A 24,170-nucleotide genomic window follows, 5' to 3' on the forward strand; every position below is an offset into this window, starting at 1 on the left:
TTATAAAAGCATACCGGATCCTTGGCTTTAAAAATAGGGGCGTAGAGTACAAAAGCAAGGAAGTTATGCTAAACCTTTATAAATCACTGGTTAGGCCCCAGCTGGAGTATTGTGTCCAATTCTGGGCACCGCACTTTAGGATGTCAGGGCCTTGGAGAGGGTGCAGAGGAGATTTACCAGAATGGTGCCAGGGATGAGGGACTTCAGTTATGAGGAGAGACTGGAGAAGCTGGGATTGTTCTCCTTAGAACAGAGAAGGTTAAGGGGAGATTTAATAGAAAATTGTGAGAGGCTTTGATAGAGTAAATAAGGAGAAACTGTTTCCAGTGGCAGGAGGGTCGGTAACCAGAGGACACAGGTTTAAGGTAATTGGCAAAAGAACCAGAGGGGAGATGAGGAGAAATTTTTTTTAATCAACGAGTAGTTATGATCTGGAATGCGCTGCCTGAAAGGGCGGTGGAAGCAGATTCAATAATAACTTTCAAAAAGGAACTGGATAAATACTTGAAAAGGAAAAAAAATGCAGGGCTATGGGGAAAAAGCAGGGGAATGGGGCTGATTGGATAGCTCTTTCAAAGAGCCAGCACAGGCACAATGGGCCGAATGGCCTCCTGTGCTGTATGATTCTAGGTGATCAAACTCTACTACCATCAGTGGGCTCGCACTCAGGAAAGACGGCTAGAGGGCGGCAAAAAATAGGAAGCAACAGGAGTGACTTTGATCTCCCCTTCCCTTCCCAAGCAGATTGCAATTTGCCAGTCTCAGGAATGTCAGTCTGTTGCTCAAATGTAGATCTGTGTGAGTGACATAATCGGAATTCCCTCCCCTTGTCAGGAATTCTGGGGACAGCTTGCAGAGATCTGCCATCTGGTCCAATGTACCAACTCGAAAGGGCAGTGAGTCAGCCTCATTGAGACTGAGGCACCAGGGCAATCAAAGCCTGCTGGAGCCGCTCGATTGTATTGGGGAGTCAGGGGGAGCGCAGCTCCCGACATTTTGCCTGAAAATTGACCACAAGTTAGGGTTACTAGTGGTTGAGGAGAGTGTAGGGAAGGCTTGCATTTACATAGCGCCTTTCACGAAATGCGGCAGCCAATTTGCGCACAGCACGATCCCACAAACAGCAATGTGATAATGACCAGGACATCTGTTTTTTTAGTGATGTTGGCTGAGGGATAAATATTGGCCCAGGACACCGGGGAGAAGTCCCTGCTCTTCTTCAAAATAGTCCCACAAGAGGGCAGATGGGACTTCGGTTTAGTGTCTCATCTGAAAAACAGCAACTCCGACAGTGCAGCACTCCCTCAGTACTGCACTGGGAGTGTCGGCCTGGATTGTGCGCTCAGGTCTCTGGAGTGGGACTTGAACCCACGACCTGCTGCCTCAGAGACGAGAGTGATGTACAAGTTGCAGTCTAATGGGTGGAGTGAGCACTGGCGGCCTTTTCTCACTCCCTCTTTTTGTCTGTTTGTAACTGCAGGTCAACGGAGCACATGAAAATGGTGCAGGATGGCTTGCTCTGTGCTCATGCTTCTATATTTACTCATCTGATTGAGAATTTGGTCAGCTGCTCGCACATCGTATTTTGGTACCTGAGAGAGGCCAATGAAAGCAAACTAACACGCTTGAGTTCCATCCGTTAACAGCTGTGGCATAATCGCAGTAAGTTTCCGTAGGGGGGATTCTCCCGATCGGCTGCTGGAACTTTGGCCAAAGATCCATCGAAACCCCCCTCCTGGTGCTAATGTCGTTTCCCTGGGGGGTTAAGGCAGAGGATCGGGTGAACCCCACGGACATGAATGGCGAGTGCTTCACCGTGTCACCAAGTAGCAACAATATTAGTTTAAGAGATAGGGTTAGGGGCCGAATTCACAATCCCTTCAACTTAAACCATCCAAGCCCCTTAATTACATTCCAGCCTATAACTTGCTCCTGCATATGCATCATTCTACAAATAAATATTTCAAAGTCTTCAATTAGATTCCAGCCTGTAACTCACTCCTGGGTACCTGTTATTCTATATATAAACCCCCCGAATCCCTCGATTAGATTCCAGCCTGTAACTCACTCCTGGGTACCTGTTATTCTATATATAAACCCCCCGAATCCCTCGATTAGATTCCAGCCTGTAGCTCACTCCCGGGTATCTGTTATTCTATATATAAACCCCCCCGAATCCCTCGATTAGATTCCAGCCTGTAGCTCACTCCCGGGTATCTGTTATTCTATATATAAACCCCCCCGAACCCCTCCATTAGATTCCAGCCTGTAACTCACTCCCAGGGATGCGTTATTCTATATATAAAGCCCCGAACCCCTTGATTAGATTCCAGGCATGCGTTATTCTATATATAATCCATCTAAGCCCCTCTAATGCATTCCAGCCTGTGTTGGTATCCATAACTCAGATATCCATTATAGTTGGTGCTTCTAAAGATATATGCTGGAAATATTTTCAAGGAACGAAGTAAGTAGCTTGGCATCAGGAAATAATGCTGTACAACTCAAGATGCCATTAAGACAATAAATAATAAAAAGTGAGGCAGCTGTCTGTTTTGATAAAAGTTGCAGTCCTTCCCGTGCCTGAAACCTTCATACAGATCCTCAGAGTGGGAAAGAAAGACAGTTTGCAAACAGCTGCTGGACAGAAGGGGTGGGGTTAATGCTGCGTTTCCTATGAGAATTGTTACCAATAGGTGCAAGTAAGTGAGCTGCACGTAGGGGCAGAGGTGGCTGGCAGTGAGCTACAGTCTGGAATCTGGTCAGGATGGGGAACATTGTAAGATGAAAAATAAAGCAAAGCCTGGACAGTTGATGATTTGGACAGGACTGGGAATCAAACAACAACTAAACCCCCCGAACCCCTCGATTAGATTCCAGCCTGTAACTCACACATGGGTATCTGTTATTCTATATATAAACCCCCCAAACCCTTCGATTAGATTCCAGCCTGTAACTCACTCCCAGGTATCTGTTATTCTATATATAAACCCTCCCGAACCCCTCGATTAGATTCCAGTATGTAACTCACTCCCGGGTATCTGTTGTTCTATATATAAATCCCCTGAACCCCTCGATTAGATTCCAGCCTGTAACTCACTCCCGGGTATCTGTTATTCTATATATAAACCCTCCGAACCCCTCGATTAGATTCCAGCCTGTAACTCACTCCCGGGTATCTGTTATTCTATATATAAACCCCCCGAACCCCTCGATTAGATTCCAGCCTGTAACTCACTCCCGGGTATCTATTATTCTATATATAAACCCCCCAAACCCTTTGATTAGATTCCAGTCTGTAACTCACTCCCGGGTATCTGTTATTCTATATATAAACCCCCCGAACCCCTCGATTAGATTCCAGCCTGTAACTCACTCCCGGGTATCTGTTATTCTATATATAAACCCTCCCGAACCCCTCGATTAGATTCCAGTATGTAACTCACTCCCGGGTATCTATTATTCTATATATAAACCCCCCGAACCCCTCGATTAGATTCCAGCCTGTAACTCACTCCCGGGTATCTGTTATTCTATATATAAACCCTCCCGAACCCCTCGATTAGATTCCAGTATGTAACTCACTCCCGGGTATCTGTTGTTCTATATATAAATCCCCTGAAACCCTCGATTAGATTCCAGCCTGTAACTCACTCCCGGGTATCTGTTGTTCTATATATAAACCCTCCGAACCCTTCGATTAGATTCCAGCCTGTAACTCACTCCCGGGTATCTATTATTCTATATATAAATCCCCCAAACCCTTCGATTAGATTCCAGCCTGTAACTCACTCCCGGGTATCTGTTATTCTATATATAAACCCTCCGAACCCCTCGATTAGATTCCAGCCTGTAACTCACTCCCGGGTATCTGTTATTCTATATATAAACCCCCCGAATCCCTCGATTAGATTCCAGCCTGTAACTCACTCCCGGGTATCTGTTATTCTATATATAAACCCTCCGAACCCTTCGATTAGATTCCAGCCTATAGCTCACTCCAGGGTATCGATTATTCTACAACTCTCCGAGATCTCTGTGTTCCTCTAATTTTGCGCATCCCCGACTTTCATCGCTCCACCATTGGCGGCCGTGCCTTCAGCTGTCGAGGCTCTGGAATTTCCTCCTAAATCCCTCTGCCTCTCTCTCCTCCTTTAAGAAGCTCCTTAAAACCTACCTCTTTGACCAAGCTTTTGGTCACCTGTCCTAATATCTCCTTATGTGACTCGGTGTCAAATTTTGTTTGATAATCGCTCCTGTGAAGCACCTTGGGACATTTTACTACATTAAAGGCGCTATATAAATGCAAGTTGTATATATAAACCAACCAAACAGCTCGATTAGATTCCAGCCTGTGACTCAGTCTGTGGTATCTGTTTTTCCATATATAAACCCCCGGAACCCCTCGATTAGATTCCAGCCTGTAACTCACTCTGAATGCCAGTCACTGCCAAGCTCGTTGGCTTCTGCTGTATTGTCTAACGATGGGAGACTCACTGAATCGATCACTAAAGGAGGAGGCTGCCCGCTGTCACCTGTTCTATTCGATGTTTTCATCATTGGCGCGATGGATGGCAGGTTAAAGCACATCTCAGAGCCTCTGCTCCAGCAGCTCATCATCACCGATCGTATGGTGGTGTTCACAAACTCATCTCCACTCTCCTCACCACCTTGAACAATGGGCTGGCAAAACACATCTGCCAACAATTCTCCTTTGTAGCTTAGAATGTCTCGGCATGTGTTAAAAGGACACACTGTGTGAAATCCAGGACCAAGCTTTAAGATTAATTTTGCTGGCAAAATGAGAAACAGCGTAAGGTGGGGGAAGAGGGAGGGTTCCTGCGTACAATGACCTGTCACTGACCATTCTGATCAGTACCTCAGCCTCACAGCTGGAACATCTCTTTGCCAAAGACCCTCCCTTGTGAACCTGGATTAAACAGTTAGTGATGAGTAAGCCTAGTTCTCAACATTGGACATTCAGATCGTTAATGTGGCTGGCTTGTCACTAACTGTCCTGCACAAATCCCTCCATCACACTGAGGACAGGTGTCCATTAAGTGTCAGCCGTGGCTCAGTGGGTCTCACTCTCGCCTCTAAGTCAGAAGGTCGTGGGTTCAAGCCCAACTCCAGGGACTTGAGCACAAAGTCCAGGCTGACACTCCCACTGCAGTACCGAGGGAGTGCTGCACTGTCGGAGGTGCTGTCTTTCGGATGAGACGTTAAGTTGAGGTCCCGTTTGCCCTCTCAGGTGAATGTAAAAGATTCCCACGGCCACTATTCGTAGAAGAACAGGGGAGTTCTCCCCGGTGTCCTGGGGCCAATATTTATCCCTCAACCAACATCACTAAAACGGATTATCTGGTTACTATCACATTGCTGTTTGTGGGATCTTGCTGTGCGCTAATTGGTTGCTGCATTTCCTACATTACAACAGTGACTACACTTCAAAAAGTACTTCATTGGCTGTGAAGCACTTTGGGGCGTCAGCAGGTCATGAAAGGCCCTATAGAAATGGAAATCTTTCTATTTAGCAAGCGAGAAAGCTTGCTTGGGATATCTGACGTTGGAAGGAGTTACCGGGGCCTGGGTATGAAATAACTTGTTCCTAAATCCAGAGTTCAGTGCTCCCATGACTGGGTGGAGGAGAAGCAAGCAGCTGCTACTGATATTTTGCACTTCCAACTGGTGGAGTGTCAGCCTAGATTTTGTGCTCAATCTCTGGAGTGGGGACTTGAACCCACGACCTTCTGACCCAGAGGCGAGAGTGCTGCCCCCTGAGTCACGGCTGACACACATTCAATCATGTAATCCCAGTAAACAAAACCCATCGCAATGGGCCTCCAAAGTCAAAACCACCATGTCCCCACAAGGGTATTCTGCTCATTTCCAATTTTACTAGAGGTTAAGGTATGGAATAATGTTTATTGGAGAGTCACAGGCTAATATCTAATTGCGTCTATATTAAATGTCCTGAATATAGCACACACTTCCTGTAAAACTCTTCCTGTCACTGTTTGTGAACATCTCGATCATTGTAAACCATCGTATCCATCAGCTCACCGTGAGCAATGTCATGGGAGGTCTGTTAGTAGATGGAATAATTTATATACAGGAGAGAGTTAAAAGGAATCTAATCGAGGGTTTTGGATGGCTTACAAATAGAATAAGAAAGCAGGAAAGAGTTACAGGCTGAAATCTAATCAGAGTTGTTATGATCTGGAATGCGCTGCCTGAAAGGGTGGTGGAAGCAGATTCAATAATGACTTTCAAAAGGGAATTGGATAAATAGTTGAAAATGAAAAATTTTCAAGGTTATGGGGGAGAGAGCGGGCGAGTGGGCCTAATTGGATACTCTTTCAGAGAGCCCATATGGGCATGATGGGCCGAATGGCCTCCTACTGAGCTGTGTGATTCTAATCAAGGTGTTTTGATGATTTATGCAGGGAGTAATGGTTAACAGGCTGGGATTTGGATGGTTTATCCCTCCCCAACCAGTTGCACTGAAGCCAAATATAACTCACCTACTGAGGCCCCAGCTCTCAGACCAGCTAACCTAACCGAGACTTGAAAATCCAGCCTGGGAGCTTTCTGGATCTGTAGGCGTCAGAACAAATTGGGTGGGTCACTTACTCAGTGAGCCAGTACGGCGAACTAACTGGGCCATCTCAGCCATTTGACCTCACAGCTGGCGGCAGACAATTCAGTCACCATAGGATTGTACAAAAATCACCATCCTGCAAATGGCAAAGATCAGAATATCATCGGATTCTGAAATGACGTAACTTTGCCACAGTTACGTAACTGCCTCTTCAGTTTTCAATTATGGTACTGAAAATCCTAGGAGTTATGGGCTGGTTCCGTCTGATTTGGGATAGCAGATTAAATTTTATTGTAGAGATCTAATTACTGAGGGACTGAGCTCCGAGACGGACTGCACGCACACAGACTGATTGATTTTGAATTTGTAAAACTGACAGAAGCAATAGGTCTTCTGGTTTAAATCAACCCTTTGACTCCTGGAACCTGCTCTCAGCTTTCACTCGTAATATCTATAGGTTCAACACATCTTCAGGTCAAATGCTAAATTTCTTAAGCCTCGGTGTCAGCTTGGCTCAGTAACAGCACACTCGCTTCTGATTGAGAAGGTCGTGAGATCATGCCCTACTCCAGGACTGCAGCACATAATCTAGGCCGACACTCCGGTGCAGTATCAACAGAGTGCCGCACTGTCGGAGGTGCCGGCTTTCAGAGAAGTATTGGGACAGGAGGGTTCTCCCAGTGCCCTGGTCAACATTCTTCCTCAACTGACACCGCCAAAAACAGATTAACTGGTTAATGGTTAATGAGAGAAACAGAAATGTCACACAGGTACAGAGTGGGCATTCATTTGAGATTGTGCAGCATCGAACCCATGCTGCACTGGGGGCGCTTGATGGGGTAATGTAGGTGGAACTCTATATCTAACCCACGCTACACCTGACCTGTACCATTACTGAAGGAGTTTTATTCTGTACCTAATCAATGATGCAGTTGATTTGGGAGTACTTGATAGGGCAATGTAGAGTGACTTTTACTCTGATTCTAACCCGTGCTGTACCTGACCTGGGAGTGTTTGATGGGACAGTGTAGAGGGAGCTTTACTCTGTATCTAACCTTTGCTGAACCTGGCCTGGGAGTGTTCAATGCTGACGCTGGAGGGCATGAAAGTGGAGATGAGGTAGAAGATCAGCCATGATCTTACTGAATGGCGGAGCAGGTCCATGTACGAACCTCGATGGAGAGTACTAGAAGGCTACCTGAACTCTGGGAGCACCACAGGCAAACCCAACACTGTACCAATTGAACCGCTACACAAGCAGGGGTCACTGGACAGAGAGCAGGGGTCACTGGACAGAGAGCAGAGGCAGGAACTTTTGGCTGATTGTGCCCCTCTGCCTAGCCCAGGGACACTCCAGCCAACCATAGTACCCCAACTACCATGCAGGCTGAGATCAGGAAATTCAGCACTGACCAGGGATTGACCTGGGTCTTCTGTGTAGGCCAAGCATTGAATAAACTCACTGAGCAGTCGGGAAAATTTTCTTTAAATTAAAATGCGTTAAACACTGTAAAATTCCTTCATTGTGAATTGGTGATAGATGAGCACAATACTGTATGACAAACAGGTTATTCGCCTCACACTAGATGATTGTAAAAGGGGCTGCGGTTGACTGGTTGTAACTCTTCAGCAACGTATCGAGTTAATTGGGAACAGTCTCAGGCTCAGTAAAGATTTACATAGAAATGGATTTTCTATAATTATTTTGTAATTCTGTTAAAGTTATTATTGAATTTCATCTGATATCTGTGTATTTTACTCAGAATCTGTCCATTTGTTGCTCGGAGCTTGTCTTCAAGGGACAGTCACGTTCATGCTTTTTGGAATGAATGAGTCCAACCCCACCCATCTTGTTTTTTTGAGAAATCCAGGGGAAGGGCCGAGACCCAAAGCTCATGGCAGCGCCAAGATTGATCGATCGAGAAAAGAGGTAACCCAGGAAGCAGTGATCATGTGACACCACGCTTGAAAAAACCTACAGAATAAAACATAGGAACAGGAGGAGGCCATTCAATTAGATTGTGGCTGTAGGAAGAAGGGAAGATCAGGAGAGCTGAGGAGTTCCGCAGTTGAGAGGTCCTGGGAAAGAAGGAGTCTCACTTTCAACTCAAGCGAGGATGCAGAAAGAAGGACAGGAGCACAGGAGGTGGGATTTGGAATTAGGGAAGAACAAGAGAGCAAAGGTGCGAGGAACAATCAATAAACTAAAACCAAGGAAGGTTGCGATGGGGAGAGGTCGGAGGCTAAAGGTGAAAGGATTGTTCATTAAACCAGAAATTTTTTCTATTAGCTAGTCTCCCCTGTCCGCGCACTGATTGTGGCCAAAATGACCTGAGCTGACTGCTAGGGCATACCTGAAAGAAATCTGTGGCACCCAATTTCTCTCTATCCTCCCCTCCTACTCTTGCTAGTAGCCAATGGATGTTAGTGCGGCTGAGGCTCAACCGTGGGTGGAAGAGAAGCCACATCTGACTAGATGGCACCGCCATTGGTGCTCCATCAGTGCACCAAACCAACAGAGCTCCCCAAATGGTTAGGTTGGGAACTGCAACCCTCCCCCCATAGGGAACAGGAAGGTCCGAGATACATACATGGCCTATGCTAAGTTGGCTGATTTCAGCTGGGACAGTATTAAAGGGTGCTGCATATAGTTTTCGTGCCCTTGAGCTTTGGGGGGGGGGGGGGGGGGGAAATCAGCCAGAATTCCTGATCACTATCCAACGATCCCTGCTGCTAAGGACATGTGTGTAGACATCAGATGTGGACAGGATCAGGAAAGGCCGTGATGTACCACACAGCCAAATACTCTGCCAACCCTCACTGTTTAGGCTTTGTGTCAGCCATGGCTCAGTGGGTATCACTCTCGCCTCTGATGTCAGAAGGTCATGGGTTCAAGTCCCACTCCAGAGACTTGAGCACAAAATCTAGCCTGACACTCCCAGTGCAGCACTGAGGGAGCGCTGCACTGTCGGAGGTGCCGTCTTTTGGATGAGACATTAAACCAAGGCCCTGTCTGCCCTCTCTGGCGGACGTAAAAGATCCCATGGCCACTATTATTCTAAGGTCCCATTATTCAAAGACGAGCAGGGGAGTTCTCCCGTGTCCTGACCATTATTTATCCCTCAACCAACATCACTAAAACAGATTATCTGGTCATTATCACATTGCTGTTTGTGGGATCTTGCTGTGCGCAAATTGCCTGCCGTGTTTCCTTCATTACAACAGTGACCACACTTCAAAAGTACTTCTTTGGCTGTAAAGCGCTATGGGACGTCCTGAGGTCGGGAAAGACGCTATATAAATGCAAGTTCTTTTTTTTTCCACAGATGAAAGAATGGACACATGGCAGAGGGGATAGAAGATTGCCAGTGCCCCGTGGAACTGAACCCCGACAAGAGTCAGCGCCTTCCAGAAAGGGAGGAGGGGAGAAAAATGAGGAAGAAATGGAAAAAATCAACCAGCTGAAAAGAATCCAGACTTATTTTGAATATTCTTTCGGTACTTCCATAAATTTAACAGTCTGTTTCGTTGAAACAACAAACAAGGCTGATCAGCAGTGAGATAACCACTGGGGAATAGCAGCTGGCTGTGCAATGGCAGAGTGGAGCGAGACTCGGTGCAATAATCAATTCTGCTGCGATGACGAGTGTGTCACTAATAAGTGTGTGTGTGTGTGTGTGTGTGTGTGTATTAATTCAGCTTCCACACGCTGCTAGATTGAGCAAGTGACTTCTCCAAGCCAATCCCACTGACGAGGCTATCAGTACTCAGACTCAAGTAAAAGAAATTGAACAAAAAAAACACAGGCCCACATACTTGGGTTGCCAACGCTCCAGGATTGCCCTGGAGTCTCCAGGAATTGAAGATTAATCTCCAGGACCCTGCTGCTGGAGAAACATCATGGGGGCATTAAAACAAAAATGGTGTTTTTAAAAAAAAATTCTTTGAAGACTTTTGTTTACTTAGTTATAAAAATATTGGAAAAAAGGGCTGTTTGATCAACAGTCAAGAATCATCCAATCGGGTAACGAAGAGTCTGTTCGCTTTACGATTGGCCGTGGGTAGACGGGCCACCGTGAGGACGGACATGTCGGGCGACCAATGGCGGGAGTGTGGGGGCGGGGCAGTTGGAGGCAGGGGGTCATTTGTTGACACCTCCAGGAACATGTCCAACCAGAGTTGGTAACCCTACACACACAGGAAGGAAAAAAGTAACAGTGATCAAAATTGTTTTTAACACAAGTGATTTTGGAATGGTGTTCTGGCAAAGTGAGCTTGTCCTGTTCAATATTAACATCAGATAATTCCGCATCAATGGAGCATTGTTCATTAGACTTCATTTCACCAAACGACTGCTCCAAAAACTCAGATTATTAATCCATAGGTCAGCTGCCAGGAATTCTGGTCTATCAGATGCCTCGAATACTCAACAACGCACGAATATCCAGAACATATTATTCCAATTTTTATTTCAAATTGATATAAATGCAAAAGGAAAAAGTTGGATTCCTGTTTGAAAAGCACGGCCCAGCTGGAAAATTTATCCTGCAGAAACTGGAGTGAAAGGAGCAAAATATTTCAACCTGGGACAGTTGATAAGCATTAAAGAGAAAGAGACAGAGAGCGACAGACACAGACAGAGAGACGCAGACAGAGAGAGAGAGAAACAGAGAGGCCTATCTAGAGACAAACACACAAAGATAAAAAAGATACAGAAACAGAAAGATCGAGGGAGAGCTAGAAGAGAAGCATGCACACAGAGACAGAAAGACACACGCAAAGAAACACACATATGAAGAGAGACACTCCGTTTGAAGAGACAGACAGAAAGACAGACAAAGAGAATGAGAGCAACAGCTTATTCATTCATAAAATTATTTGCAGCAGTCTCAGCTATTTGTAAGTATAACAAATTATTTTACTTAAAACTATTAAAAATGTCAACATTTGATTTCAAGAAAACACGTTGCAAATGTATTCCTCATCAGGGTGACAACCTTAATTTTACAGATGGTAACTCACTTTTACGGTAAGCTCGAGCTGGAAAGAGAGTCCTTTCCGCACTCTTACAGACGCACAAATGCTGGGATTTTTTTTGGTCCTAATTGGTTCGTAAGTCCTGCTTTGTCTGGTGAAAGTGAGGAAGATTATATTATAGAGAGGGGATATATCTATATTAAAAAATGTGTATGGCACACACTTCCATCCAGAAATCTTATGACTGTGTTATGATTTTTTGTCACTTTTTTTCTGTCAACGTTTCCCATTCAATTTTGCTAAATCAACTGTCACAAAACTCAGCCAAGGTTCCTAATCCTGATCACGATCCAGTGGCCCCTGTTGCAAGTGTAAGTGTGTGTGTGTGTGTGCGTGCGTGCGTGCATGAGAGAACACGCCAGATGAGGATGGGATCAGGTTGGCTGCAATGCCCCTTGCTCAATGGGCAGCTTGGTGGCAATCTCCGTCTAATGCCCATGGTGGGCAGAGTACGAGAGGGTAGTTAGCCCCCCTCCCCCAGAAAAGGTTGGTTCATACTAGGGTTGCAAACCCTCCAGGATTGTCCTGGAGTCTCCAAGAATTAAAGATCAATCTCCAGCTATGAGCAACAGACGGGGAGAAAAATTATACAGACAATAAAAAAAATTGCGTGTTTTTTCTCCCAATTTCTTTGAACACTTTCATTTATTAGTGATACAAATATTGTAGACGGGATAATAGGGCTGTCTGACTGACAAGTCAAGCATCATCCAATCGGGTAATTAAGAGCCTGCGTGTATTCCGATTGGCCGTGGAAAGGCGGGGTGCTGAGAGAATGGACATGTCGGACGACCAATGGTGGGAGGTCCTGTGATGAAACCTCCAGGAATATGTCCAACCGGAGTTGGCAACCTGAATTCATACAGAAGAGAAAAAAAAGAATTGTACTTTACAAAGATTTTTTCCTAGTCCCCAAAGTGAATCAACAAGTAGAAGCCTAAGGATGCAATTGATTACCTCAAGGAGGAGTTCCACGAGGGGTTTAAGGCCTTTCAGATGCAGTTTAACTGTAAGGAATGCAGGAGCACTGCTGAATTCTAAGCTGAATTTTAAAAGAAAAATGTAATATCAAATAGTACAAGTATTCGAATATTGGTTTCAGAAGTGATTTCCACAGTCTAAAGACAAAATTCGAATCATATCTTTTGGATTTGCTCCATTCCTCTACAGGGAAATTACATCTCGCAATAAATCAGACAAGTATTACCCCTGGAATCCATCGGAATTATAGGAACGTACGAACAGGAGCAGGCCATTCAGCCCCTCAAGCCTGTTCCGTGCAGAGTCAAAATCAGCATCTGTAAAATCAACCCAACATTTTCCACTTTTTCTTTTCTTCGTTCCAGTTCATTCCAAGAATACAAACAACACATTTTTTTGTTTTAAAAGAAATGGTCTTTGGTTTGGCGTGTTTCTCTAATTTTACCGTCAGCGTGTAAGGATTTAAACTTGCCGAGAAATTTGCCAGCACTCTCATGTTGTGGAGAAAGGGAGTTGGACATTTCAGAAACCATAAGAAATAGGAGCAGGAGTCGGCCATTCGGCCCCTCGAGCCTGCTCCGCCATTCAATAAGATCATGGCTGATCTTCAACCTCAACTCCACTTTCCTGCCCGATCCCCATATCCCTTGATTCCCTTGGTGCCCAAAAATCTATCAATCTCAGTCTTGAATATTCTCAACGACTGAGCATCCACCGCCATCTGGGGTAGAGAAGTCCAAAGATTTACAACCCTCTGAGTAAAGAAATTTTTCCTCATCTTGGTCCTAAATGGCCGACCCCTTATCCTGAGACTATGCCCCCTAGTTCTAGACTCTCCGGCCAGGGGAAACAGCCTCTCAGCATCTACCCTGTCAACCCCCCTCAGAATTTTATACATTTCAATGAGCTCACCTCACATTCTTCTAAACTCGAGAATATAGGCCCATTCTACTCAATCTCTCCTCAAAGGACAACCCTCTCATCCCAGGAATTAATCTAATAAACCTTCATTTCATCCCCTCTAAGGCAAGTATATCCTTCTTTAGGTAAGGAGACCAAAACTGTACACAGTATTCCAGGCGTGGTCTCACCAGAGCCCTATATAATTGCAGTAAGACTTCCTTAATCTTGTACTCCAACCCCCCTTGCAATAAAGGCTAACGTACCATTTGCCTCCCTAATTGCTTGCTGTACCTGCGTGTTAACTTTTTGTGTTTCGTGTACAGGGTCATCCAAATCCCTCTGAACACCAACATTTCTCAGTCTCTCACCTTTTAAAAAATATTCTGTTTTTCTATTCTTCCTTCCAAAGTGGATAATTTCACATTTCCCCACATTATACTCCATCTGCCACCTTCTCGCCCACTCAATGAACCTGTCTATATCCCTTTGCAGCCTCTTTGCGTCCTCCTCACAGCTTACTTTCCCACCTAGCTTTGAATCGTCAGCAAATTTGGATACATTACACTCGGTCCCTTTATCCAAGTCATTAATATAGATTGTAAATAGCTGAGGCCCAAGCACTGATCCTTACAGCACCCCACTAGTTACAACCTGCCAACCCAAAAATGATCCGTTTATTCTTACTCTCTGTTTTCTGTCCATTAATCAATCCTCAATCCATGCTAATATATTACCCCCAACCCCATGAGCCCATATCTTGTGTAACGGCCTCTTTCGGTACTGAGAGTGCTAAACCGTTTCATAGAATGATACAGCACAGGAGACCATTCGGCCCATCAGCCCATCGTGCTTGTGCTGGCTCTTTGAAAGAGCTATCCAATTAGCCTCACTCCCTTGCCCTTTCCCCATAGCCCTGTAAATTTTTCCCCTTCAAGTATTTATCTAATCCCTTTTGAAAGTTATTATTGAATCTGTTTCTACCGCCTTTTCAGGCAGCGCATTCCAGATCATAACAACTCGCTGCGTAAAAAAAATTCTCAATTCCCCCTCTGGTTCTTTTGCCAATTACTTTATGTAACTAATAAATGAAAGTGTTCAAGGAAAATAAAAAAAACACACCCTTTTTTTTTCACCACCTGTGATTTTTCTCTTAGGTTGTTCACGACAGTGTCCTGGAGATCAATCTTTAGTTCCTGGAGACTCCAGGGCAATCCTGGAGGGTTGGCAACCCCTAGACACAGTGGTCAGCCTGTTAAACACAGCATCGCCGAGCACAGATTCAGTCCCATTCCTCAAAATTCCCAATTAGAGCCCGCACCAAGAGGGGAGGTGACAAAGAAAGGACTTTCATTTATACAGTACCTTTCACGATCTCAGGACGTCCCAAAGTGCTTTACAGACAATGAAGAACTTTTTTTTTTTTTAAGTGTAGTCACTGTTGTATTGTAGGGAAATGTGGCAGCCATTCTGTGCACAGCAAGATCCCACAAACAGCAATGAGATAATGACCAGATAATCTATTTTAATGATGTTGGTTGAGGGATAAATATTGGCCATAACACTAGGGAGAACTCCCCCTGTTCTTCTTTGAAATAGTGGATCTTTTACATCCACCTGAAAGGTAGACGGGGCCTCGGTTTAACGTCTCATCCGAAAGACGGCACCTCCGACAATGCAGCACTCCCTCAGTCTGGATTTTGTGCTCAAGTCTCTGGAGCGGGACTTGAACCCACAACCTTCTGACTCAGAGGCAAGAGTGCTACCCATTGGGCCACGACTGACACCTAATTGACAAGTAAAGGGTACAACACGTACCAGCCTGGGGTGGGGTGGGGTGGGAGTCACATCTTGGTGTTCGCTGGGCTCGCCGAGCAGCAGTCTGGAACAGGCCCTATCCACTGTCGACGTCAGAGTGAGTGAGTGCAGGAAAGATACAACAGATTAAAAAGCAGGAACCTTGCCAAAAAAAATAGTTACAACTATAAAAATAAATGAGCTTATTGGCATGCCTAGTAAATCACATCACCTGCTATCCATCTTCTTTTTGTCTGTTACATTCTTGATTGTCACGACAAATATCGTCGTTAGCATGCATGTCTTATAGCACTGCAGTGTGCTTTAAGCAACATCGACAAGACTGTACGTTTGTCAGCTTTCATTTCCATCTCCAAGCTCAGTCTTCCCTTCAACCGGCAGCCTTTTAAAAGCCAAGTTTGATGCCACCTGGCTATTATTTGCTTTTAAACAAATAAGATTGTATTTGTTTCACAATGGACCACAAATTAGAAGAAACATTCCAAGTCAGAAATATAGCTGACATCCGCTCGATAAAGTTAAATGTGCTGCAGTTATTCCAATTAACCCTTTGTAATGCCCCTTGCAACCACCTCCCTACCCACCTCCATTCAATTAACCGCACACAGAGACGTTTAGAGGGGGAATGAAACGGGGGTGGGGGTGGGAGGGTGGAAGAGTAGATGTTCTGCTCCATCCCAGAACAAGCCCAACGCTCCCCCATCCTAAGAGAGAAATGGTCCCTGGACAACTACACACCAAGATTACAGCCCAATAACTCCACTTCGTAACCCTATCCTCCAATGGCCTTCTTCACTCCTGCCCAGATCTTCTGGTACAGTTCTACCTACCAGCCGTGACCCAGTGGGTGGCACTCTCACCTCTGATGACAGAAGGCTGTGGGTTCAGGTCCCACTCCAAAGACCTGAGCGCAAGATCCAGGCTGACACTCCCAGTGCAGTACTGAGGGAGCGCTGCACTGACGGAGGTGCCGCCTTTCAGATGAAACGTTAAACCGAGGCCCCGTCTGCCCTCCAAAGTGGATGTAAAAGATCCCATGGCACTATTTTGAAGAGCAGGGGAGTTCTCTCCGGTGTCCCGGCCAATATTAATCCCTCAACCAATACCTAAAAAAACAGATTATCTGGTCATTATCACATTGCTGTTTGTGGGATCTTGCTGTGCACAAATTGGCTGCCGCGTTTCCTACATTACAACAGTGACTACACTTCAAAAGTACCTCATTGGCTGTAAAGCACTTTGGGAGGTCCAGAGGTTGGGAAAGGTGCTATATAAATGCAAGTTCTTGCTTTCTTTACCCCACATGGTAAGATGTTAGTCTCTCCCGATTCATGGGCCATAATCATGCAGCGGGAATATATCGGTGGCACCTTTCAGAGCCCAGCTGCTGCATTCCTTTGAATCATCTCATTTTCTCTCCTAAACCGCCCTGAACTGCGGCCATTGGTCCCTCGCCAAGGTCTACAGGAGGAAATCGATTCTGACGATAGGTTAATCCCCCTTTAAGCTGCTTTCTTTCTTTCTCCCCTTTCAGAAACTGCAACCCGCAGGGACCTCCATTCTGTCATTTTTCAAGAAACTTTCAAAACCTACCTGGGCCTCCGAAGGATTCAAGGTGTTAGGCCAGCCGACCGTTACTGAAGGGAGTTCGGTCGTGAGGTTCATATATTGTTCAATTGGACAGTTTAACTCCTACTGTGCCAAGAGAAAATGTTGAAATGCACGGGGTGGGGGAGGGGCCTCAGTATCTGAACAAATCGTCAAAACATTAACAATACGGATCGGCCATGATCTAATTGAATAGCAGAACAGGCTCAAGGGGCTGAATGGCCTCCTCCTGCTACTACGTCTTTCCTGTGTTCAGGTGCCGATAACCTCCGGTGAACTTCCAAAATCTTCTGCTTTTATTTGGTGAAATCTTATCATTTTTGTTGACAAACCGCACTCACTGGGTCCATGATTCGATCAGGCTCGTCGAGGAGTTATCCAACAGGATCCTTACACCATTAAAGGATACACCGTGGACTAGGCATCAGCACCTTACTCTGTCGCAGCGCTCCTTCTAATTTTGAGATGTGAAAAATAATTGGAGTTGTTCTGATCTGGAATGCGCTGCCTGAAAGGGCGGTGGAAGCAGATTCAATAATAACTTTCAAAAGGGAATCGGATATACGCTTGAAAAGAAAAAAATTCCAGGGCTATGGGGAAAGAATGGGGGTTAGGACTAATCGGATAGCTCTTTCAAACAACAACTTGCATTTATATAGCGCCTTTAATGTAGTAAAATGCTTCACATGAGGGTAATCAGACAAAATTTGACATCGAGCCACTTAATGAGATATTAGGACAGGTGACCAAAAGCTTGATCAAAGAGGTAGGTTTTAAGGAGCGTCTTATAGAAGGAGAGAAGTGGGGAGGTTTAGGGAGGGAATTCCAGAGCTTAGGGCCCAGGCAGCTGAAGGCACGGCCGCCAATGGTGGAGCGATGAAAATCGGAGATACACAAAGAGTCGGCATAGGCATGATGGGCCGAATGGCCTACTCCTGTGCTGTATGATTCTAAGTCTGGAAATCCAAAGCAAAAGCTGGAAAGACAGATTAACAATTCAGGAGGGTTGCTTCATCTGAAACGTTACCCTGTTTCACACTTTTAAACGCCAGCCAGTCCGTCCACTTTGAGCATTTTTCGTGTTAATTCCTTCTAACTTTCCCTCAGCAACCCATAAAAACATAAATCACACAAAGTGATTCATTTCGAGAGTGACTCACTTCAGTGAAGTCGAAGGACCTTACGGAACAGCACCGCAGAAAGCCTCGCTCGGAGTTCCATCAGCATCGGGAAAGTGAGAGAGAGACGGGTTAATGTCTCGGGTGTAGCCCCTTCACCGGGGATCCGAGGAAGGAGCCTTGCACACCCTGAAACATTAACCTGTACCTCCGTTCCGATGGTCACAGCCCTGCTGTGCCTTTCCAGCAGTTTCTGTTTTGATTTCCAATTTCTCGCATTTGCAGTTCTCCTTTCACAACCTCCTCCATTAACACAGCACAACTGAGAGAGAGCTACACAACGCACATCCAACAGCAGAGAGCCCAGTCGTATTATTTTGTTATTGCAAATGTTTTAAGCGCAAAAAGTTTATCATCAGGAAAAAAACAGCAAAGTCCTAACCATAGCTAATAGACATTCTCCAGGCAAGAATGAAAAGCCACACACCTTTTAACAAGATACAGCAGGCATGCAGGTTAAAAAATTGACAATTTACTCAATCTGGTGCTTGTACAGCTCGTATTTCAGTGTCAGCTCCTGTGTGCGCAGTACGGACCAGGTAAAATGGAACAATTCACTCCCGTCTGGCACTGTCCGGCTTGTGTGTATGTCCAGGTGTCAGCTCTTGTACATGTACAGTGCACACCAGATAAAGTGAAAAGACTTGCTTCCATCTGGTACTGAAAGGCTCGTGTGATTCTCAATTGTCAGCTCCTGTACACGTACAGTGCACACTGCTTTCTCTAACTGCAGATAACTAAGCTCCAAACCTACACAGACAGTGAGAGTGGAGAGCACCAAGGAGGTGTATTGGTGATGGGGAGAAATTTGCCTGACATCTCAGGTTGGTCGAACAAGCCAGAATCTCCTGAATGGTACAAGTCTCCAAAATGAACAATCTGCCCGGTTGTCCCAGCTTCAGGACCGTGCATGCTCCAAGCATCTTTTTCCTCCTGTACTGTGTTACTTTCCTGAACCCCATCACTTTCCACATTACTTCTCATTCCCGTCTACAGCAGTAGCTCAGAGATTTTAAGCAGAATCCACTCACCTTTGAAAGTAACCCTCAACAATTTTTTTAAATTCTTGTTCAAAGAAAAAAGGATTCAAAAAATTAACAAGGAGAGGAAAACTCCTTCCATCTTATTCACGCACATATAGTTAGTTATCTGTTTAATTCACACCAACCAAGCATGACCATGTGTATTTGAGTTACTTTGACCAACACCAGATACATGTTTTAAAACTATTATGGCAAACATTCTGTATTCACAAAAAATGCAGATAGGAACTGTGAAAATATGTGAAAAGGAACTCTGCTAATGGTATCAAATTGGCCCCATTAACAAGCAGCTATTTTAAAGATAGAACAGTAACAAAACTTACTTCTCAGTTTTGATCCTGTACAGTTTTTTTAAATTCAATACCCCACCGAACCAGTTCTGACAAAAGCAGCACCGTGAAACAGTATTTGTAAAAAATATCTGGCAATAGTGTGGGAGCTAGTAACTCCAGGTTAAGGCTCGAGGGTCACACTTTTATCTGTGACCCTTATGTGGTCAAATATGAACTCAATACCAGTACGTTATGTATGCAATATTGTACTCACTGTTCAAACTAGGGCATTAACTCTCTCTATGTCTCTTTTCACTTTCTTCCTTCTCTTTCTTCCCTTATCTTTTTTTTCACTTTCCTTCTTTTTCTCTGTCCTTTATCTATCCCTTTTTACTTTCCTCCTCTCGTCCCTTATTCTCTTTCAATTTTCTCCTCTCTTCCCCTCTCCTTTTCACATCCCCCCTCCCTTCCCTATTCCTTTCACCTTCTTGCTCCTTCTTCTAAGCTCTCTCTGCTCATCTTCTCTTTCCCTTTTCACATTTCTTTTTCCACTTGCTGGCCCACTTTCCTTTCACCTGCCTTCCCCTCTCTCTCTCCATCTCATTCTACCAGCTTTTATCTTCAGCCTCACTCCCCTTCATTTGAAGATATCTGCTCTCATCACTCACGTTCCACCTCTCTGCTTTCTCTCTGTTAAGTCTCTATTTCTTATAATTTAATCCTTGTTAATTCCCCTTTTGATTAACAATTTCTTTTCCATCTTTCACTTTCCACTTCCATCACTCTCCTTTTCTCTCACTTAATCTTCAGTCTCTCTCTCGACACCAATTTCCCCTTTCAACACAAATTTTCCTCTTGTTCACTTTTTTTTAAAATCTATTTCTTTTACCTTCCATTTTACTCCCTCAAACACTGTCATCCCAATCTTTTACATACCATTATTTTCTGTTTCGCTCTCATTCCTTTTTCATCGTTTCCCTTTTCCCTCAGTTTCTCTCATCCCCTTTTCCTCCACTTATCCCCAATTCCCAGTTTCTGTTCCCTTATCTCAGTTTCTCCACACTCCCTTCTCCCAGTTTCATCCCCAATTTTCCTTTTCTCCAATTTCTCCCCCTTATTCCCCTTTTCCCCAATTACTCCATTTCCTTTCCCCCAGCTCTTCCCTCTCATTTTCCCCTGCCCAGTTTTCCCCTCATACCCTTTTCCTCAGTTTCTCCCTCTCTTATACTGCTTTCCCCAGCTTCTCTTACATTCCATTTTCTCTCATTCCCCTTTTCCCCAGTTTCTTCCTCATTCCCCTTTTCCCCAGTTTGTCTTCCTCTTTTCCCCAGTTTCTCTTTCTCTCATTCTTTTTCCAGTTTCTCTCTCATTCTAATTTTTCCATTGCTCATTCTCTCATTCCTTTTTTCCTATTACTCTCTTTCTCATTCCTCTTCTCCCCAGTTTCCTCTCATTCCAATTTTCTACTTACCCTCCTTTTTTTCCCTAGTTTCTCTCTCTCTCGTTCCTCTTTTCCCCAGTTTCTCTCTCTCGTTCCTCTTTTCCCCAGTTTCTCTCTCTCGTTCCTCTTTTCCCCAGTTTCTCTCTCTCCCATTCTCCCTAGTTTCTCTCTCTCGTTCCTCTTTTCCCCAGTTTCTCTCTTTTTCCCCTTTTGCTCTCTCATTCCTCTATCTCCTACTCCTCTTTTCCCTAGTGCCCCTATCTCCCTCTCCCCCTCAGTGTTGCTCCCTCTCCTTTTCCCCCCCAGTTTCTCTCTCTCCCCCAGTTTTTTCTCATTCCCCTTTTCCCCAGTCCATCTCCCTTTCCCCTCGGTGTTGCTCTCTCTCATTTCCTTTTTCCCCAGTTTCTCTCTCCCCCCCCCCCTTTTTTTAGTCTCTCATTCCCCCCTCTCCCCACCCCCAGGCTGCCAGTTGCCCCTCACTCACCCTCGCTGTCCCGTTCTCCAGCTCTCATTCCCGGCGGCGGCAGGAGCGCTGACAGCTCTCTCCATCCCCCGCTGCGCTCCCACTGCTCTGCCCGGCACACAGCGCTCCGCAGCCCGGGGAAACTCTCCACCATTCCCCGGCTGCACGGTCGGGTGTCGGGTGTGGGGCGGGCGGGCGGGCGGCGGCTGCTGGCACGGACGCTGTAAACTCTGTCCCCCCCCCCACCCCGACCCCCCGCCACTCCCCCCCCCCCTCACTCTCACTCTCACTCCCGGGAGTTTGCAGCACTCACTCTGCAAAAAATAAATCCTCCTCTTTTCCCCCCCCTCCCCCCCCGGTCCCGTTCGGTGCAAACCCTCCTCCTCACACAGTGACAGTCTGTCCGGGGGGGGGGGGGGGGGCGGGAGCGCGCATTGCTCGTTCCCGCCCAGCCCAGCGCGCACCCCCCTCTCCCGTGCATGAGCATCTTCAAATACAGAAATTTAATGCATCGACTCCCCCCCCCCCCCCCCCACTTTCTTCGTCGTATTTTTTGGGAGGTCATATTTATAATTGGGCTATCCACTGAGGCGCGCCCCCGCTTCCCAAATATGGCATCGGGAGCGCGCTCCGTGCCCGCGCCACCTCCCCTTCGAGAGCCAAGGCGCGCGCCCGACCCATCACTTACACTCCTGATTATTGATTAGTGTGCAACCATCTCCAGAAACAGGCCATTGATTTAATTCATTAATAAGCAGCAAAACTTAAACTCCTGCACTCTCTTATATTGCCTGATGCCGCTTTACGGTTACACACTGATGGTTAATAGCACTGCAAGCTCAAATGCTCAACAACCCTCATATCCCAACCCCCTCCAATAAGAAATACAGGTGTTGTGGTGTGAATAGGTTTATGTTGGAATGGAATATATCTCTATCGCCAAGTCCTGCCAACCCATCACCCCTGCGCTCGCTGACCTACATTGGCTCCCAGTCCAGCAACACCACAATTCTAACATTCTCATCCTCCTGTTCAAATCCCTCCATGGCCTTGGCCCCTCCCTATCTCTCTAACCTCCTTCAACCCTCCGAGAACTCTGCGTTCTTCCAACTCAGGCCTCTTGTGCATTCCCCACTCCCTTCGCCCCGTCATTGGCAGCCGTGCCTTCAGCCCTCTGGGCCCTAAGCTCTGGAATTTCCTGTCTAAACCTCTCTGCCTCTCTCTCCTTCTTTAAGACCCTCCTTAAAACTTACCTTTTGGTCACCTGTCCTAATATCTCCTTATTTGGCTCAGTTTCAATTTTTGTCTTATTACACTTCTATAAAATGCCTCAGAATGTTTTTCTACATTAAAGGCACTATATAACCATATGCAAACCGCTGCTATTATTGTTTTATATATATATATAATATATGTGTATACACACATGTAAATAAAAGTCTTGCAACTAGTACAACTGCATCACTTATCAAAGTGCCACACTTGAAATTGTGCATCACACTTCCATCCAATTGGTACAAGCATCATATTCACAAACCGGCAACAATTCACAACTAGATAATCTACTGATGAACAGCTTTAAAATATTATTTTTTTTGTAAAGTTTCTTCTAATTTGGAGCCAGAGATTTACAAACATCTGCCTATCTACAAACTATCTTTAGCAGCAGCAATTAGCCTCTAATTTACCTCAGATGTAACTACCTACAGCAATTTTACTTTGTGACCTCAAGGGGGAAAGCTAATTAAACACTCCATCTTAGCAGCAGAATAATACATAGTGCACCATGTGGTATAACCCACTTGTCATAATGAAATACCATATTCTCCAACCTATGACGAGCAATGCCACGGGATACCCATTAGTAATATATTCAAAATCATGGCTATCACACGACAAATGTACATAATAGAATCATAGAAGTTTACAACATGGAAACAGGCCCTTCGGCCCAACATGTCCATGTTGCCCAGTTTATACCACTAAGCTAGTCCCAATTGCCTGCACTTGGCCCATATCCCTCTATACCCATCTTACCCATGTAACTGTCCAAATGCTTTTTAAAAGACAAAATTGTACCCGCCTCTACTACTGCCTCTGGCAGCTCGTTCCAGACACTCACCACCCTTTGAGTGAAAAAATTGCCCCTCTGGACCCTTTTGTATCTCTCCCCTCTCACCTTAAATCTATGCCCCCTCGTTATAGACTCCCCCACCTTTGGGAAAAGATTTTGACTATCTACCTTATCTATGCCCCTCATTATTTTATAGACTTCTATAAGATCACCCCTAAACCTCCTACTCTCCAGGGAAAAAAGTCTCAGTCTATCCAACCTCTCCCTATAAGTCAAACCATCAAGTCCCGGTAGCATCCTAGTAAATCTTTTCTGCACTCTTTCTAGTTTAATAATATCCTTTCTATAATAGGGTGACCAGAACTGTACACAGTATTCCAAGTGTGGCCTAACTAATGTCTTGTACAACTTCAACAAGACATCCCAACTCTTGTATTCAATGTTCTGACCAATGAAACCAAGCATGCCGAATGCCTTCTTCACCACCCTATCCACCTGTGACTCCACTTTCAAGGAGCTATGAACCTGTACTCCTGGATCTCTTTGTTCTATAACTCTCCCCAACGCCCTACCATTAACGGAGTAGGTCCTGGCCCGATTCGATCTACCAAAATGCATCACCTCACATTTATCTAAATTAAACTCCATCTGCCATTCATCGGCCCACTGGCCCAATTTATCAAGATCCCGTTGCAATCCCAGATAACCTTCTTCACTGTCCACAATGCCACCAATCTTGGTGTCATCTGCAAAC

The 24,170-nt window shown here is 45.3% G+C and overlaps 1 protein-coding gene across 1 annotated transcript in view; it reads right to left on the minus strand.

Moving 5' to 3' along the window:
• The window catches only part of npas1 (neuronal PAS domain protein 1), a 247,928-nt gene extending 226,354 nt beyond the window's left edge, over nucleotides 1-21,574 (minus strand). Inside the window, exon 1 of the mRNA XM_067974834.1 lies at nucleotides 21,364-21,574. The gene's annotated coding sequence lies outside the window, so the exon portion shown is untranslated. The remainder of the gene's footprint in view (nucleotides 1-21,363) is intronic.
• Between the last annotated feature and the right edge of the window lie 2,596 nt (nucleotides 21,575-24,170).

This window comes from Heptranchias perlo, chromosome 41 (genome assembly GCF_035084215.1).
Source record: "Heptranchias perlo isolate sHepPer1 chromosome 41, sHepPer1.hap1, whole genome shotgun sequence".
NCBI lineage: Eukaryota > Metazoa > Chordata > Chondrichthyes > Hexanchiformes > Hexanchidae > Heptranchias > Heptranchias perlo.